Source organism: Corvus brachyrhynchos, unplaced genomic scaffold (genome assembly GCF_000691975.1).
Source record: "Corvus brachyrhynchos isolate BGI_N302 unplaced genomic scaffold, ASM69197v1 scaffold126, whole genome shotgun sequence".
NCBI lineage: Eukaryota > Metazoa > Chordata > Aves > Passeriformes > Corvidae > Corvus > Corvus brachyrhynchos.
Genome location: NW_008239283.1, coordinates 4,262,082 through 4,282,052, shown reverse-complemented (window position 1 = coordinate 4,282,052; position 19,971 = coordinate 4,262,082). Strand labels below are relative to the sequence as shown.

The 19,971-nt window shown below is 37.6% G+C and overlaps 1 protein-coding gene across 2 annotated transcripts in view; it reads left to right on the top strand.

The window, feature by feature from the left end:
• Positions 1-546: 546 nt before the first annotated feature.
• The window catches only part of MGAT5 (mannosyl (alpha-1,6-)-glycoprotein beta-1,6-N-acetyl-glucosaminyltransferase), a 104,438-nt gene continuing 85,013 nt past the window's right edge, over positions 547-19,971 (top strand). The window contains exon 1 of one of the 2 annotated variants that reach the window (XM_017740148.1): positions 547-664. The gene's annotated coding sequence lies outside the window, so the exon portion shown is untranslated. Of the gene's footprint in view, positions 672-19,971 lie in introns of both variants that reach the window. The other variant, XM_008638217.2, reaches the window with a different exon arrangement.

Sequence of the window (19,971 nt, the reverse complement as noted above, 5' to 3'; positions counted from 1 at the left end):
TTCCTCTCTGATTCTGGAAACCATTTGGATTTAGGAGGCTATTTAGGAGGTATTTTTTAGAGATTTTTTTTTAATGTTTGAGGAAGAAGGAAGGAAGCCGTGATGTTTACATTTATATTGTATACATTTCTATTGTTTATAATGTGTTTGTATTGTTGAAACACAGGAGAACTAACAAATAGGAACCTAATGTTTTCGAGTGGACCTTGGAAGTTTGACTTAACTGCCTTGTAGATCTTATCCCTGTTATTCAGATAATGTTTGACAAATATATGGACATTTTATTGTACCTATGTGGTTTTTTCAATTTGTGTTAATGTCCATCTAATGTGTGAAGGAGCTTTTATTTGCTACACAGCAAGATTTTCTGCTAGAAGGAACATTTTTTTTTTCTCTTCCATCCATCCAACTATGAGTGGCAAAGAGATTTGTGAATGCTAAGTTTTATGTGACATTTTAGAGAACAGTTACCAAAGTGGACCAGTTTCTGCTTGTTTTTGGAAGACCATTTCATTTAATGACAGTACTTCAGTTTAAACCATGTGTTCTAAGAACTGGCTTGTGTTCCCAGCACTGCAGGGGGAAAGCTCAATGTGCATGCTTGAGAACACACTGAAGAGCACACGTTGGGGAATTCCAGGACTGCTGAAAATTTAAGAAGAAGGTAGAAGGTATTTAACATAATTACGTAGCTTCAGATTGTATAGACCTTGCACAGTTCAGACAAGTGCAAAATTACCTCACCAGGCTTGCTCCTTTTTTTATTTAATTGATTTGAAAAGTTGGAGAGGGACTGGATTTCTTAAACTGAGGAAGTTCAGAAAACTGTGGTAGGCAGGTGAGGTAAATAACCTTCTGATATGCTTCAGACTGAAAAATATAAGATTAAATCCATGACAACGCAAATATAATCTCATTTTTGAGTTACATAAGACTGTTTAAAGTGGGTCATTAGTATTGGGGAAAAACATGTTTTAATTTTCTAGGCTTTTCTTTTTTCCTCCCCTTCCCTTCCCACACTAGAGGGAATGCTTTCCTCTAGGGACAAAGATAGAATAAAGCTAAAAATATCACTTGTCTACTTTATTCTCCATCATGTTGTTTCAGTGGTAATCACTTGTTTGAGATTCACCTTCAGAGATTCTGCCTGACATATGGTGATGTGCATAATGAATATATGCAAACATATAGCAGTTTCAAATTCATTCTTTATTGCACTTAGGTTTTAAGTTCACAAATTGCTGTAATAATTAAAGAGATTTGGTAAGCATTAATCTATGCACTTATGGGAAATTTCACCTTAATTATTTACTAGTTGCGTGAGATGGAAAAAAACTAATTTAAGACCTGGCTTGAGAGTTTGGCTTCTCTTGTTTCCTAATTTCAAATGATATACAAACAGATTAAGTTTCTCTTTTTTGAAAGTACCACCATTTTCAGGGAAGAATAAGAAGTTGGTTGTTTGAGAAGTGTGGCCTGTGTGGCTTAGTTAGGGATTTTGGTTGGTGTTCAGTTTGGGGTTTTTGGGGTGTTGTTTTGTTTTGGGTTGTGGGGGTTTTTTTGGAATGGGGTGGGGAAGGTTTTATTGTTTGGGTTTTTTTCAGCTAAAAAGAAATCTTGGATAGAAAGTGAATGGCTTCTTCAGCAGCCCCTTAGAACTGAGACATACAAAGGGAAGTACACCTAGGTGTTCTCTAGACATCCAAAAATGTAAACTTTAAAAACCTAGTTCTCTCAAAAAAAAATTTTTATACTGTGTTTTGGGTAACTGGGGAAAGGACCAAAATGTTCACTTTCCCATTCATAATGGGAACCATGTGATGGTGATGAGCAAGAACAACTGCTGCAAATCATGTTGAAGCTGTAGCTCTTCCTTTGGTACTCCTGACTGTCAGAATTGTCGTAATTGGTTACCAACAATGGGAGTTGCATCCACAAAATCCAGCTTGCAGCTTCTGATGATAATTTGCTTTGAATTCCCATTCAGTAGCTAAGTCCTGTGGGAACCCAGAATGCAGAGAATATTTCTCTGCCTGTTTTGAAGGGGTTTTACCCCCCTGGACAGTACTGGTTTTGGCCTTTGTCCATGGGAAAATTTGCCTAGCCTCTGGGAAGAATTTGAATCTACAATGGTGTGAATTAGGTGATAGAATACTATGTGAGATTATCACAGGGTGAAAAATTTAGAGTTTTTAGGTCTATTCGCATAGTAAATAGATAAAAGTAGAAAACCTCAAAATGGAGAAGTTGTAGTTAAAAGCTTCTTCCTCCTTCTTCACTAACTCCATATTTTGCAGCAATAGTGGTTTGGGATGATTGGATAAAGAATTCCACAGTTCCTGTCTAGAGGATTTAGGAACTTGTTGGACATTGGTAAAAAAGTGAAAATATCTTGCGTTTTAAGTTTCACTGGGTAATTTACCTTTAAAAAGGCTGTGAGATCTTGATAAGTTGTCTTCTTGCTGCATTCCCTGCTCTGTGCTATGTCTAGGCCACGCCAGTGGCTTGTACTCCTTAGATAAGAATTAATAAACACCTATCTGGAGACTGAGAAGCCATGAAGTCCCATTCGCCTCCTTTTCTCTCCTGGCAAAATACTGAACATCTCACCCATCAGGGAAGACAACAATTAGTAACGCAGACAGCGTTAAAGTCCTATTAATCCAGCCTCTTGTTCTTCCCATGTTTAGATTCTTTATAGGAGTTGACAGTAAAATTTTTCAGTTCAGGCTGAAAATTACATGTTGGCAAATAAACAGGTAACCATTATAGCACATCAAATCAGCATTTATTCAAGCTTTGTGCGGAGCCTTTGATCAAGTACTTGATAGTAAGTCATTATGTCAGTGTGCTAAACCAGAAGAAGACAACAGGATGATTGTAGGAGAGATTCCTGCAATCTTGATGGAAGGGCCAGTCTATGCATCTTGAACTATGCTAATCAAAATAGCAAGACCAGATTTGTAGCTGAAATAGCAAATTAATTATCGCCCTACTTACTTTGCAGTAATGTCTAGGGGACACGGAGGTTAATTTCATGGGCAGATGTGCAGGGGCAATGACTTCTGGTTGGAGAAGTAGAAGTCTGCTGGCACAGATGGATTCAGAATAGCTCTTGTCTTCCTCACTTGTGCCTGTCACACTGAGATTTAAGCCATGCATACTGAATCACGTCCCATTTCATTTCCGTTTGTCAAATTACAAAACCATTTTCCCTGTCACTCTCTCCTCTATTTTGACTTCACTGCAATAGTTTCTCTTACATGGCTGCATGAGTGCATGAGCACTTTTCTGTTTTCTAAATTATTCTTCATGATCAGAAAGGGACTAAAAATTTGCTCATACTATGTTGTAAAGCACTATTTTGAATTAAGAACAAAAAAGAGAAAGCTTTGAATGAGTTACAAGCAGTAATGGTTCCCTGATATTGGTTGTGCTGTAGAATATTGGGGTGCATGGAGAAAGGGAAAAGAAGGGATGAAAGCACATCTTAATTTGAGTTTAGGAAGCTCTAATTCCATAGTCAATAGAGAGGATGAGGCTTTTGGGGCTGCTGCTTTGAATCACTCCCTAAAAAGGGGAGAAGGGCTAAGCTAAACATCTCTTTGCTACCAAAAGATACAATTTCTCCTTTTCATTTTCACCAGCTCTGATAGCACCTGACCCATCTGTTAGACAGCTTGGTTTGTGAAACAAGCAGAAAGCTAATGTAAGAAAAAGGCTTCTTTTGTTTTCATGATGTGAATCAGCTCATCAAGGGATCTGTTGATCTGGCATGTGCAGCGCAAAGGGGGGTGTGAGACTGCGTGCCTTGGAGCAGTAGGATAAGTGGGGTGAGATTAGGCTGTTCCTCAGCGTGAGCTGTTGGCTCAGCTCAGCTGTCTGCTGTGCCTGGACCCTCTCCTGTGGGTCCAGAGGCCTCCAAGGGCCCCAGATGTCTTCACTGACTACAGAGTGACAAAACAACCCACAGCTTCCTTTTCTGCTCTGGTGGCAACAGTGGCTGCTGTTGTCATCTTTCAATGTTAGCTTTTCCTTCCTCTTCTTTTCTCCTGTGTAATCTTGATCTTTTTTTTTTCTTTTTTTTTTAATTTGAAATCAGGAAATATAGTAGTTTTAGTAAATCTTTATACCTTGTTAGGTATATCATCAGGAAGTAAATGGTGGGAGGGTTTCTGTGGCAAATAAAGCTAACTTTACCTCCTCAACTGTAAGTAAGGTATATCCGGAATTTTTGCTTTATGGTTATGCTCGAGAACAACACACTTAAAATATACAGCTGGGTGAGAGTGTCCTGCTATACCTGTAGCCAGGTCAGAGTTCAGTGCCCAGTCTGGTGAAGCTCCCTTTCACTTGTACCACATCTGGGTTCTTTGCCTTTTGGCAAGCAGTCAAAACTTGATTTAGCCCTTTGCAGGCATTAAGCGCTGCGCTTAGACATTGTAGCTCAAAAGACTGTCCAGTGTATGGTGTGAAATTAATCAAAAGGAAACAAAATTAATGACCTGCTGTGGTGCCATCCATCACAATATCGCTCAGCAGGTGTGAAATTAACTTGCCTTGACTGTGGATTAAATTGAATGGCGTGACGTGAACCTACAGGAACTCTTTCCGTTAGTTCTGGGGAGCAAGTGTTTTTAAAGATTCCAGCTTAATGAACTGCTTATGCCATGCGCTGGATAGTCTTATGATCATTTACCAGCATGAGTTTAGATTATGCTCCCTAAGAAGATCAAGTATTACTGTATCAGTAAAAATTGTTAAAGGCAGGCCACAGAAATGTGGTTTTAATTTCTGTAATTACTGTGCACCAGATGGTGGATGTATACTTTTTCCAGCATAAGTACTTTAGCTCAAATATACGCAGTTGTGATCTTTATTTACAATTCATCAGATTTTAACCTAGGTGATAACAATTCCGTCGTTATGGCCCATTATGAGACCTTCAAAGAAGTATGGAGACAAAACCTCACTATTGTTTATTATGGTTACAAAAAAGCCTTTCTTCTTCGGTTTGTTTGGCTATTTTTTTCTCCCAGATTTTAGTAACAGTGATAGCAAAAATACCCACTAATATTCACTACCCGCTAACTTTGTTTTGGAATAAGTTATCTAATAGTAGAATATGTACTTATAACATTTGATGTAAATCCTAGTTAATTTAAGAGCAATACTATAAAGATGCAAAATATGCTACAGGTTACTAACAGCTTGAGAGAAATGAGGAAAATTAAGGAAATGTATTTCCCAATTTGGATCTAAAGATATTCTGCCAAATATTTTCTTCTCTTCACTCCTATTTGCTTATGTATATGCACTTTTTCCTCCATAGTTGCTCTGATAATTGTTTTTCAAAGGAGCTATTATCATTGTTGTGGAAGCTCTCTGACTTCTGAGTTCTTAGTGGATTTTTGCTGAATATGCCCAGAACATCATCCTCTAAAATGTTCAGAGTCATTGCAGCCCTTTGGAGAATGCCCAGTGGCATTTTTTGCCCTTAGCAGAAAATGAGTCACATATGGGCTTGTTGGGAGTTTTTTGGTTTTTTTTTTCTTCTTATCTGCCCACCCTCCCCTTTAAATTCTGAATACATGTTTCCAAGAGTTAAGGAATTTGCATGTTTGTGATCAGGAGGAGGACTTAGTTATGACTTGCATGGCAGCTTTCTTTGAAGTAGGACTGGCGTGCAGCCATTAATACATTTTCAGGATGAGGTGTCCACAGTATATTGGCACATACTTGATAACCTGGTCTTTATAAGTTGATTCATTTGACATCTTATTAAGGGCTGTCTGTGCTTTGTATAAGTAGTACTGTTTTGTTTAAATATTGTTGATAAGAAAAGTGTTAGGCTGGTGAGAGTGAATTAATTCTTTACAGTTGTTGAAACAAAATACTGTGGATTTTGTGTCAGAAGATAATTCTGACATTAACATTAGTAAAATGGTTTTGATTCATAACAAACATGGTATAACTACAGAGAAATGTTAGAGTTGTTCTAGTTCCAGTACTGTGTCACTGGCAGTACTTTCTTCAAGGATAAGTAGTAGCTGTAGGATGTTCTAGAACTGAAGAGCTCTGTAGTCCTCATTTGGGTAGAGCTGACAAGATACTTCAGAAGTTTCTTCTTTCCTTGAAAAGAAACATCAGTTTTGGTACCCATTTCAAAATGAGGAAGTAAGCAATTAATGGAGGCCTAATTCTTTGTAACATTATAAACATTAACAAAGTCGTCCATCAAGCTTTCAACAGAGAACAAGGTTAGGTGGTTACTGTGTCAGTCATATTTCAGCTGGGGCTTTGAACTGCTTTCTTTCCTGCATTAGAAAATTATTATTTTGATATGAGTGTAAAGAAATTTACTCTTAAGGCTTAGATTGGAACACAATGCTCTTTCAACCTTCTTTATATTGAAATCAACCCAGGGATACTGTGTTCAAACCCAGGGACACTGTGTTCAATTGTCTGCCTGCAGTTTGGGTTTTACATTACTGGCTTTATTTAATTGTACTCCTCTCTGCCTCTTGTTGATGGCTTTTATAGTTGCTTAAGCTTTTTAAATTAATTTGTAGCTCTAGGGGAGATGGGGAGAGAAGAGGAAAAGATACAAGTTTACCTTCTTTTGTGGAACTTCTGGTTTTTGAAGACAAGTGACAAGCCAAGCAGGAGTGGTCTATGACAGCTGTGGCAGCAAGAAAATTTACTGTCCTAGCAAACCTTTTTGTCAGCTCACTTTGGTAGAAAAAAAGGCCTTTCATGCCTGTTTTTCGTGACAGGCTGTGTAAGTTGGGTCACATAGCTCTTCTGCTGGGCCTTGCATTCAAACTGAATTTGTGTTGGCTGGTTTTGCTTTTGCTTTATGCTCTCATAGCTGTAAGATCCTATCACAAGAGAGCATGAAGTTAAGGTTTCTTCACTGCAGGGTTTGATTGTTTTTTATGCATCACTGCTAGACTGTGGTATGAGGAGAACTCAGATTTCTCTACTTTGCCTGTAGCAAGAATATGCAAACTTGCTTTGTCAGAGTTAAGCAGTGTGATGTTACATGCCTGTGAGTATGGGTTCCTGAGAAGTATTTGGATTTGGCTGAAAATGACTGAGAACTGCAGCTAAAATTAGCAGAGATGGTCCACAGCAAATAAACTGATCCAAGGGAGAGAAAACAAGAACAAAGTCAAACAAACAAACGAACCCCCTGCTTGTTCGATGCCATTTGCACAACTGTTATTGTGATACAAATGTCTGTGCCTACAGAGCACTGTTCACGTGCCAGATTATGCTGACTTTACTTTCTGATGCGCTCAGAGCACATGAGGAAGTGGAGATTTTGTCTACTAGCAAGGATGAAGCAGCAGCTACTGGTTAAATCATTGGGCAGTGTTTGGTTGTTGGGGTTGTTTTTAGTGTTTTTTGGATGTGGGGTTTTTTGGAGCTTTTTTGGGTGGTTCTGTGTGAGGAGTGAAAACTTTTCTTGGCTTTTCACATGACATTTTCTATTTTTTCTCAAACTGCAGTTGATAAATGTCCCTTCCCAAAGGAATTGCTGTAGACCTGTGATTGTCATTGTAACTCAGCCAGGGATAGACAGAAACTTGTTATATAAGAAGTCAAAAAAGATGATATTTAATAAGAGGTTTATTCTACATGGCAAGAATTTAAACTATTGTTTAATTAGCAGGCAAACCACTTACTTTGCCCTCTAGTTCGTTATGTGGGTTTATGACACTGATTCATATAGCTTATTACAGCTCATAAATGTCACCATAAAATTAGTCAAAATAAGAGCATTAAAGTGCCTTGCTGACATTAGCTACCCAGTTGGTTTGGCTTTGGTGACAAGTTTGTAGATAAGGCGTGAATTTTAGAGTTGAAAATGTCATAGGACTTGAGTACCACACTGCTTCTCATTATGGAAAGAGCCTCTATCTAAAAGTTGTAGATGAAACTTATTTTCTGGTCATAGCTACTCCTTGCCTCTCCTTGTCAGCAGTGTCAGTCAGTGAACTGCACCAAGGTTAAAAGCCATTAAAAATTGTGATAATAGTCAGTAAGTCAGTGATGCCGCTTCTGGGAACACAGTACCAGTGACATGCTTTCATTGGATATTTGTGGTTTTGCCCAAATGGCAGTCAGTCAAGATGTGGAGCTTAACAATGTGAGCTGAAGTGGCCACTTCTTTAATAGTGCAGCTAATGACTTCCAGATGCAAATTATTGTAATATGGTCAAATTTTACGTGGATCCTGGAGTCTGCATCTTAGAAGACTGTTGTCATTGTGAAAAGGAAACCATGCTGTAGGACAGAAAGTGATTTTATTGTGTGGCTTTACATCAATAAACTTCAAAAATTGTCATATATTATATACTGTTTATTATTTTTTACATATAGAAAATAAGATGTGGGAATGTACAGGGATAGTAGTCCACTGCAGTGGCAGAAGAGCTGTCACCTGATCCCAGACCATTCTAAGCAAACTAAAGCAGCCTGTCAGATAGCTTTTTTTTTTGTTTGCTTAATGGGGTGCATTTAGAGATGTATAAGTGACTGAAGATAAACTTTATAATGTGTATTTTTTTAAACTGTCACATTAGACTAGAATGTCACTTTTAGTCTCTGTTCAGAGGCAGATCTCCTCTGTTTTTAATAATTTATGTTGAAATTGTGTGAAAGATTTAAAATGTCACAGCTCTGAAATAAGAAGATTGATACTACTCTAGTGTGATCTGATTTGGATTCTGACCTAATTTCTTTTAGTTAGTGATTGGTATAGGACTTGTGGGGTGCACAAGCTTATGACTTTTGGAGATTACTGACTGATATTTTTAGGTTACCAGCTAATCCTGTTTAGGTATAGGATTTTCATCTGAAAACTGGCAGGTCTTTAAATTCTTCCTGTTGTACTTTAGAATGACAACTGGAAATTGTACAGAAAAAGCAATGTATTGCTTATTTCACACTGTCTTGTGCTGTGGCTTTCTGCTACATGATGATTTTCTGTGTGCACAAGTTTAAAAAAATGCTAGTTTTCTTTAGTATTTAAACAAAAATAAAATCTTCCATTGAAGCTTAGTTTTGCACATGCTCTAAAAGAGTTATGGGAAAGCATTGTGTACACATTGCCCCAAAAATCTTCTGAGCCTTTCAGTCTGGATTTTCCTTATGTTGCCTTGTAGCTGTTTGCAAAGCAGCCAGACTATAGCTAAACTAACAAATGCAAATTCACACTTCCGTTTGCTTATTCAACAACTGTGCTCCATATACAAACACTCTCTTCCAGATGTTTTTCTCCTTGTTAGCCGTACCTTTCATGTGCTTCTAGTATTGCAGAGAGAGCCTTGTTCTTCAATCCCACACTTAGGGAGGGGTTGCCATCTGCTGTGTGTGTCTGTTTGGAAGGTAAGCATTTTGTCACCTGTTCCTGCAGATTGAGACCATAATGCTTTGCCAGCCTTATATATGAGGTTGCCTTTGTGAATTTTATTCAACTTTGTGAAAAGTGTAAGGAAGCAGAAAAATAAAGGCCATTGTAGCTTGAATGTTGGAATGTTATATGGAGGATTTTACCTCCTGTAGCTGTTTTGTTCCCTTTTTCTATGCCCTTTACGATGGGAAAGGAAGCCATACGGAGGTAGAGAAATGAGAATTTGTACTAAAAGTGTGAAGTGTATGAGTAATGCCATGTTGTTTTGACAATGCTGATTAAACTGTGTGGGTTTTGTTGCTGGCTTGGCATGCTAATATTAATAGGCTTTGCCCATTTCAGTGAAAGGACACATATTGGACTGAGCTTGATGTAAACGTCTGTGGGTCCCCCTGCCCCAAGTTTTACTGCCTCAAAAGAGCTGCTACAATGCATACTCTGTGTACTGAAACCTCTTCCATTCCCATTGCACAAAGAATTCCCCTAGTGGCTTGGTGAGGTCTTCATCTCAATGGAAAGAGAGCTGAAGTGAAAGGGAGGGGAGTAGGAGGATGTCACATTCACATGGGAGATGTCATGCCTGCTATGACATCCCTGCATCCTAGAACCCAGTTAGAGTCATGCTCCTGTCTTCTGAAGGCAGAAAAGGTGCAGCTCTGGTTTCACTGTTAGCAGTGAAAGACAGCAGCCAGGTCCCAGGAGCTCTCCCACACAAATCAAGACAAATTTTGCAGGGCATTTTTCCCTGTGCTGCCTTCTACAGCAACTCTTGAGAGTTATTGAGGGTGTGTTTAGGGAAGAAACCGATTCAGCTGCTGTTCTCAAACAGCTGTTGGGGTAGAGGGAGCATTATCTCCCACTGAGGCCTTATGTGCCTCTTTTGTCCCTTCAGAACTGTCTTAACAACTGTCCACATCTGCTTCCTTTTCTTCCTTTTCCCTCCTACTTCCTCTCCAGTTCCTCTATATCATTTATTGGGGTTTTTTTGGTTTTTTTACTCCCACAATATAGAAATAAATAATATCAAATATCTGCAGAACTTAATTGACTTGTGTTTTTTAAATCTGAAAAAGCTGAAATTGTAGAGATTTGGTAAACTTAATAATTTGTATGCAGCTGATCTGAATATTGTATAAATCACACAGAGCTTCAGCTTTCTGCTATTTAGTTACCTGGCAGCAGTCACATGGAAGAGACAATGCTGCCTAGATACTCAAGTTGTTTGGATAATTAATTTATTTTATTTTTAATCACACAACTCAGATTTTGTGGTATCAAAAGGAGGCTGTTTGTGGGAATGGTTTTGACTTAATTTGTATGTGTATGCATGGGATTGAGCACATTCATTACACTAGGGCAGACTTGTATCTGATTTAAGAGGTGCTAGTCAAGTTTTATTCACTTTCAGCAAATTCCTGACGAGTGCATATGTACATGGATACTTGGTAAGCAGGCATTTTAAAGCAGAACTTTGAAGTCTTACTCATAAGGTGACTCAGAAAAACCAGAATCCTTTTCTGAGGATGAAGGTACCTGGAGGAAGGTACTACTGAAAAGAGCCAGTGGGAAGATCTTTAGAAAGGGACATGAAATTCGGTGAACTGTATTCTGGTGTTGCCATAACTTAAATATGAGAATTGACCAAGCTTGTCTTTAATCACTTAGGATGAAAGCAGAGGCTTTTCACACACTTGCTTAGTGATATTTTGCAATGTATTCTGGGACTGTCTGGGAAACAGAATGGGCTTGATTGTAACCTGCATAAAATTTAATTGATAAAATGCTGTAATTATGGAAAGCTGTTGAGTCTATAGCTATCCTTTCTTTCATACTGGAGATCCAGTTCTTTCAAAGCATTTTCAAAAGACTTGTATCATTTACTCAGATAAAGGCAGCCAAGGTTTGTGCCAAAATACATTTACTTGCATGTTAGAAATTGTGATGATGACGGAATGCTTATTGCTTGGAGGAAAAGAAAAGGTTTTGCAAGATTTTAATGGTTTTTTTTCTAGTAAATGGTTGCAAGAATTGTAGCATTGGCTCCAATATTCTTTATCTATATGGGTTGTTTGTAAAAGCCAACTGTGCATAAATCAAGTAAGATGCTTGGAATAGATATTTGAAGTGTGAAACGTATTAATTTATTCTTTGAAGTTTTAGAAAGCCTTTAAGAGCCTATACAATGTGCCAGCTTGGTACCTTGGACTGTGTCTCCAATGTGTATGTTCTCATTTGGTTGACTTTTACTGCTGTTGTTGTTACTAGCTCTGAGTTTTACGTATAAACTAATGTGGATGCTCTTCTTTGGTATTTACAACTGTGTTGAAAATATTTCACTTACAGCAGATCAAGATGGGCAAATGTAGGCTTATGGTAGTAATAGTACAATTCCTCAAGTAAGTGTGAGATGCATTAAAATACCTTGTTTTATTTAAAACACCTTCACAGTTAACAACACAGTTGAAACTGTAAATTGTCCTTAACCCCTCATTCTACGCTTAGCATTTTATGTTCTGTATTTCAGGTACCATATCTATGTGAAGAATAGTATTTAGTTTTTCACAGATGATGCCATGTTAACAGGAATATTAACTGAATTGCTTCTACAGCGTTTATGGATACTTCTTGAATTCCCATGTGAATGTGTGCCACTTTGGGTGGTGTGTCTGGTTTGAAATATTCAGGTTTGAGTGGTTTTCAACTCTGTCAAAATAAGTTGCCGTACCTACTTAACTCTTGACTGGAGAAGCTATGCCTGTTAAGGGACTGGAGCATCTGGTATGGGAGGAGAGGCTGAGAGAGCTGGGACTGTCCAGCACGGAGAAGAGAAGCTTTGGGGAGATCTTATTAATTTTTATAAACATCAGATTGGAGGGTGTAAAGAAAACAGGGACAGACTCCTCTTGATGGTGCTCCATGAAAAGGCGAGCTGCTTTAAGATAATATTTAAAGATAAATTTTCTCTATGTGTTTCTTTTGTATTCCAGATACATGTCTGTGTCAGTGAGTACTATCACAAACCTTGTAGTCTTTATTTGAATTACTTGAACTGTGTGATGGCCTTAATTAAAAAATTATTAATCTCTTGCAAAACCAAATAAAAACTTTACATCAGTGGAGAAAAACATGTGATCTGAATAGAAAACCAGAATACAGATAAAAGGCCTTCTTATATTTTAATAGTAAATATCAAAGTAGAAGTATCGAATGTGTGCTGGGTGAGATTTGTGTGAGGGTGGCTCAGTGTGTCAGTAGACTAAGGCAATTAAATACTTAGGAGGGGCAAGGGGAGGTCAACTGCCATTTTAAAAGCTGGATATGAAATCTTACACTGTCAAAAGTAGTCTTGAATTTATACAAACTACCACTTAACAGGTGTTGGAAAACAAGGACACTTTTTGTCATGAGAAACAACCTGTCCATGTCCAGTCAAATGAATGATTTTTGAAGATGTTGAAAGTAGGTTTTGGGTTTTTTTCCCAATCTTATTTTTCAAAAACAGAAATTGAAAAAGTTGCTCAGTCACTTTGCAAGGCTGTAACAATGGGTCATTGCCAGGCACTGCAGCAGGGGTTAAGGATGATGGAGAGATCAGGCACAATGCTGAAAACAGAAATGTAAAGAGAGAAATGCTGAATTTGGGTCCAACTTTTTCTTTTACCTCTTCAAAGGAGTACTTTGTTAATGATCTTTTTATAAAGACACTCGAGTGCATTCAGTGAGTAGCTTCTTCTCAAGCATTGTCACTGTAACCACTCAGTGTATTATGTTTTATTTTCCTAAGTGAAACTATCTGCTACTTTCACTATTTAACAAAAAAAAAAGAAACAAAAATGCATGAGTAGAGGTGATTTTAGAGTAGTTTTCATTTTCTCAGTATGGGAAATGAATGCACTTTGAGTAACATCATTGAGAAGGATTTCTGAGTGATAGAAATTATGCCCTCTTAAAGTGCTGCGAGCCATGATGATTTTTTTTGTAACTGACAAGTTCACCTCTAAACCATGTCCCTTAGAGCCATATCCATGTGACTTCTCCATCCCTGAGGAATGGCGGCTCCCCCACTGCCCTGGGCAGCCTGTGCCAGTGCTTGACAACCCTGTCAGTGAAAACCCATTCACCTGCTTCCACTGTTAACTAAATCTACTTCAGTTTGCAAAGGATAAAAGGATTTCCAAGGTTTGTCTTCTCATCTTTTTCTCCTTACCTTGACTGCAGCCTGTGCTAGGTCCCTGTGGGCTGTCACTGTGCTGTCAGCTGTGCAATGCTGATGAGTCTTAAGGAAGCACAGCAGCAGTCCCTGCCTGCTGCAGCCTCTGCAGGGTCCTTACCAGGCTTGTCCTGTGTTCAAGAAGGCCACGTTTCTCAGCAATGTGAACTCCAGGAACAATAATAAATTCCCTTGCAGGGGGCCCAGCATTTTGGTGCAAAGGTCCTGGCTATGATATCTGTATTTATTGAATTTATTAAGAATCTGCAGGACCTGAGGAAGTTCTAACACTGTTAGGTCTTCAGGTTTGAGTGACTGACCCAGACAAACTCTTCCTGAACTAACTGGACACAGAAATGTGCAGTATTCCTAAACTCTGCTGTCCCATCTGTCCATGGGTTAAATGAGTCCTGGCCTGGAAGGTCAGTCTGTCCTGCCTATGAGCCACATTTTTATTCCATCTGTTAATATGAATGTTCTGAAGATGATGCCAAAAAGAGTTTACTAAATATATACAATTTTTATGGGAATAGATAGTCCTTGAACTGATAAAGTTTTTTCCTGAATACCACAATTAAACAGATTTTGACCACCCTCTCAAAAGCCAAGTGCTGGAAAATGACTTCACATATATATCTATATATCTCTATATCTATCTTTCCTTTCTCTTCAGATTCTTCTTCATTCATGATGTTAGTCTATTTTGCTATATAATATACTGTATATTGTTTTTATTAATACATAGTATCTATTATGAAGGTATTTATATTCATAACATATAAAAATATAAAATGCATTACTATAAAAATACCTTAAATCCAGGTGCTAAACTGATACAATATAAAAAGCAGAGCTGTAAACTTTGATTTCTTGTCATGAGGAAAATTGGGAATATGGAAAGCTTAAAATATGAGTCTCAATTTTTTCCATGTTTAAGCAAATCTCAGAGTAGCTGAAAAGATAACTTCCAGTAACAGTTTTCAATCTCAAAATTTTCTTGTTCTCATGAATTCTTGTTACAGCTGTGATTTATATTTCCAAATGTAGCAAGTATAATATTCCAAATCCTAAAGCATTTTTTTTTATTTCCCTCCCTCTTTAACACATTAAGGGTGCAGGGAGGGAGAAGAAAAAAAAGATGGTGCTGAAAAATTCCAGCCTCACTCCTACTCTTTTATAAATTGCTGTTAGTATTCCTGTCTCCATGTGTGAGCCCGAGGTCTAAGCTTGAGGTTTAAACTATAAACAGAGATGAGATAATTTTGTACAGGAATAAATGTGCCCAGATGGAGATAATCAGAAGTGACTTAAATGTGTGGGCTTTTCTGGAGGTGCCAAAAGCCCACCACACCATGCTGACGTTGATGGGGACTACAGGTGTGAATTATGCTCAGCCATACCCCGAGTCTGCTTTGTAGAAGGTGTTCAAACACCTACAGGAGTACCCAGGAGTGTTTCATTAAGGGCTGTGGGAGTTGGGTATTTGGGCATGTTCATAAATCTCTTAGATGCCTCTTTGCATATTTATTGAGATTTCTTTAAAATTCTTGCTGTGCTGTTGACAGTTGCTGTAATTAAAGTGACTTCTTCTTCTTTTTTTTTTTTTTTGTTTTTTCAGAGCTTGCCTTACAGTTCTCAGTTAATTAAAAGAAATCCTAATGTTGTGGGATCAAGGGTAGAAACAACAAAAATTTTCAAGGACAGTACTTTGCATAACATGAAGGATTTCTCTAGGATTCTTTAACCTGTTGGATACATTAAAATTCAGGAAGAGGACCTTTTGTGCTTTAAAATTCTTAATGATAAATGCAAAAAGAAGCCTTTTTAAAATAAAAACAACACTTCTGTAGATACACCTCTGAGACATCTATTCTTTGAAATTTAGAAGGAAAAATATTTTAGAAGCTGTTTACAAATTCTGAGCATTTTTTTATTGACAGTCATCTGGCATGACTGACAAAAACCCCCTTATTTTTCTTTGTGTTACTTCCATTTAAGGCACATTTCTGTAGTAAAGGAAAATGTTGGTATTGGCAGAGATTCAGAATTTTTTCTCACTCCTTAATAGTCATAGTGATTAAATGTGGATAGTAACAGAGGTTTTTTTCTTTAAGAAAAAACCCAGTAAATTTGTATTATTTTAGCAGTGACATACTCTTGCATGTAATTCCTATATTGTATAAGCCTGCATTAAGCTAATAAATCAAATTTCATGTTCTTAAAGTAATTTTCGTCTCCATTCCCAGTCTTCCCTAGCCATGGTATCAGCCTCTCTTTCCAAATTCTGAATGTGAGAATATCCAAAAAAAAAAAAAAAAAAGGGAAAAAAATCCCCGAGTGTGAGTCTTGCAGAGTTTTGACATACTTTCTGTGAAGTATAGCCATTTTCATCCTGTCATGTAGCATAAATGTTTTAACAGGCAAACACACCTCCCCCCTTTCTAATCTCGATTTAGTGTAAAAGGATTTTTCTCTGGCCTTGCTGTGCTGAGAGCTCTCTGAAGTTCTGTGTTGTCCTGTACACACTGGTCTGACCATGTTCCCCTTGCCCATCCTTTGCTCCCCTCCTGTTACCCCACTGAAACGTCATCTTTTCTTTACATTCCCTGTCCCCATCCTCCCCCTCCAGCAGGGTTTACTTCCTACCTCCCCCGGGGCCACGTTCTGCCCACGGTAGGTTTGCCTGTAGACAGACTCTGTGAAAAGCATCTTTTTGCTTTCTGCCTTGTTCCTTCCTAGAGCAGTTGAGAAATCTCCCTTTAATCTCAGCAAAGCCTCACCATTCTCAGATCTCTTCAGAAAACTCTGCTTTGCTATGATGACTACAGGACAAAAAGGAAATGAGACTCTCTCTCTTGTTGGCAGTACTTCCTGAGGTTTGTTTCTTTGTGTGTCCGGTCCATCCACTCATTCTTCTCTCTTTTTGCATGGCTTGGTTGCCGGGCACAAGACAGGTCTTTGTCCTTGCTATCAGAGAGACCAAGGACTCCTAATCCCTGTGTGGGACTTACTGCAGTGCAAATACCAGTCTGGGGATGTAGGTCTGGCTTTCAAAATCCTTTCTGTATGATAGGAGGTGTTCACTATGTACCCCAGCGAAATCCAACACTTGGCTACAAGGGAGCTGTGGTAATTTTTCTTTCTTTTTTAAATTTCTTTTGTTGTTCTGTACTGTCCAGTTTGATGCATCTAGAATCCGACTTTCCAGGCAGAATACACATAAGGGTTGCAACCTGACTTGTGAAAAATATGGTCAGAATTGTGGGGCTTTTGTGATCCACAAGAATTGCATTTATATGTTTATATTATTTTGCATATATATGTTACTTGAGCTGTGGTGTGTCCTTGTAATTGCATTTTATATATTGGCTTAAAACCTCTTGAGAATTTAGCTTTTAACAATACTGGACAAGCTCATTTTCCCCTCCTGCTTTAATTGGAAGCTTAGGTCAAGTGGACATGAATGTATTGTTTGTGTCACTGGAATTTGTAATCAATCTTATCTTCTTGCAAAATTTATTAATTTTATTTTCTTTGAATTCTTTTTTTGTTATAAACAGTACACAAGATAAGGTGTTTTGTTGAAAACTAGGGGTTGCTACATTTTTTCCTTGCCTCAATTCATTCTTTTTTGGGCTAGTTTTTGTTTTACTCTGTTTTAGCTGGTCCCATTTATTTACTTTTCTTGCAAAAATTGCACAACAGGTATTTAATTTAATATTCTTTCCAAACCTGAGCTTCTGAAACTTTCTTGTCATATTGCAATAAAAAAAAACTTCAGCAAAGGAGGAAGAATAGAAAATGTTAGTGAATATATTTTTGTTTAAAATCTATTTAATTCAGTGAATGACTATTTTTTTGTAGTTATGCAACACTAATTTTAAAAATTAATTCTTGTCAAGGCTCTTGAATAAAAATTGTGGGATGTCTTGGTGCCTTTCTCTTTTTGAAAGGGAAAAACTCTCTGCTGTTGTTCTTTAAAAATGACTTCCTTGGAATTGGCTGAAGTGTGGGGAGGTTTTTGCTAGTGGTTTTGCTGACATTTCTTTAAGTCTTGCTTGCTTGCATTTTTGATCTTCCTGATGTTCATTTGCTTGCAGTGTTTACAATGTCACTTCAGTTTTGCTCATAAAACTTCTTAGCCATTTATCTTTCACCCACTGCTAATGTGAAATCTGGGTTATTTGTAGTTCCTGCTTTGTCCTTCAAAATCCTTTCTTCTCCCTATCTTCTAAAAAGATTGAAATGTTGACTTTAATGGGGAAAAATGCCAATATACGACTTTTTTTCATTATCATGCAGTCTGAAAGATGGTTTTCTTCTGTATTTTTGTAAAGCAGATTTTGCAAGAAGTCCTGTATGGGCTTTTTTCTTTAATCTCTATATACACATATGCAATATATGTTGTGTATGTTTGTCAAAAATACATTTATTGATTTTTTTTTTTGCCCCACTAAATTTATTATTCTAAAGTGATGAAAGTGTTCCTATCTGACTGTTGAAAGTTGCCTCAGAAATGGCTGACCTTCAGGGAAGAATGAGATTTTTTTTTTCTACTTAAGTTTTGCCTCTAGTGCATAATAAAAGCTAAATAATGAGAATTGCTGCTTCTATAAACCTATGCCAAGTACCAAGTATTTGGTGGTTTATTCTTTACTTGGATTTGGAGTTTGAAATTCCAATGGCATATAAGCAAAAGGGAAGAGGAAAAAGATGAGATATTTAAATCATACTTGATAAAGAAATTTGAAAAATCTGATATGCAGCAAAATCATTCTGTTCTCTAGCAGTATGTGCTTCTTGGTTTGTGCTTATATGAAAATGCAAAAAGGGTGTTATGCAAGGGAGTGTTTCTTTGCTTGACACTCACTACGCAGCCACCTGTTAAAACATGGATGATTCCTAGTGCAAGATCTAAAGCGTGGCTGCTGGTGATGAAGCATGTTTACCAACCTTCAGGAAGCATATTCTGTTGTTAGCAAAGTACAATTTGAAAGCCTGATCAAGTGAATGCATACAAATTTTGGAGGGAGTACATGGGCTGGGAGGTGGTGGTGTGCTAGTAGCAGACACTGAGCTGCCAGCTGACTCCTCTGAAAAACTGCTTAAACAACTCTACACAAGGGTGGGTTTAAAAACATCTCTTCTGGACATCTTCAGATTTCATAGTACCAAAAAAAGCCTCATGGCACTCTTGTGCAATATTTAATGTGACAACACTTGACTAATGTTCCAACCTCAGTGTCAATAAATGTAATTAATTATGTGTTGTCAGAACATTGAGAGGAATTTATTCTGAAAATAAATGCGGAGGAACCAGTGGAAATTGCCAAAGTCTATCAAGGATGGTTAGTTCTGTCTCTTCTGTCACCTGTGGTTAGCTGTGTGAGTATATGGTTTTTCTGAGTATCTCTCCTGTGTGACTCAGTGTGTGAAATATGTTAAAGAGGGTGGCTGGTTTGGAACATTTGAAAGTATTGCTCTGAATTGTCACTGACCACATGGGAAGATGTTCAGCAGTTTATTTAAGTAATTAATGGGACCCTAGACCTTGGACTTCTTGAGCTGTAAATGCTTAATATGTCATTTTTATCAAATATTTTCATCATCCTGCATGTAGATCTTGAATATGTTCTTGCAGCATCTGTGGTTTTGTTTCCTGTTACTGTATATCTCCGGAATCCTCTTACTGCCTATGAAGTAACATTAACATAGACCCATAATGTCTTATGCAAAGATGATGTTACATTTTGTCCCTGAGGACTACTGAAAGCTGTAGAAGTTACTATACTCGTGAATGTATATATCTGTAGTGAAATAAACCCTATTTACCAAGGACTGGGTGCTTATGGTTTGAATCAATGCAAGTGCTTGGAAGATAAATTGCATAGAGAGCTTACCCTATGAGAAGTTAATTTTTTGGTGAAGTTGATATATTGATAAGACTAATGGTAATATTGAGGAATAGTTCTGAACGACTTTCCCATTATCTTAAATATTTTATTTAAGGAAGGTGTTGAAATAGGAAGTTCTAGTCACTGTTTGTGACTTTCTCATAACCTAAAAGCTCCACCTGTTTCTCACTCAAGATGAAAGTTTTAGCAGCTGAAGTGTATCAGGAAACAGCGATAACTTTTGACAAGCAAACTGTATTCTCTATCAATAGTTAAAGTCCCATTTGTGTGTGGAAGCTTATTAGTTATGCTTTGCCACTTGCACTTGTAGTCGCCTTTGTGTCTGTTGGCAAATCCCTCGCAATGTTGATTTAGCATTATTTCATGTTCTGTGTTTTCTTGGTCTTGCCTGACCCAGTGTATTCAGCCATTCAGTTTGTGTAGCC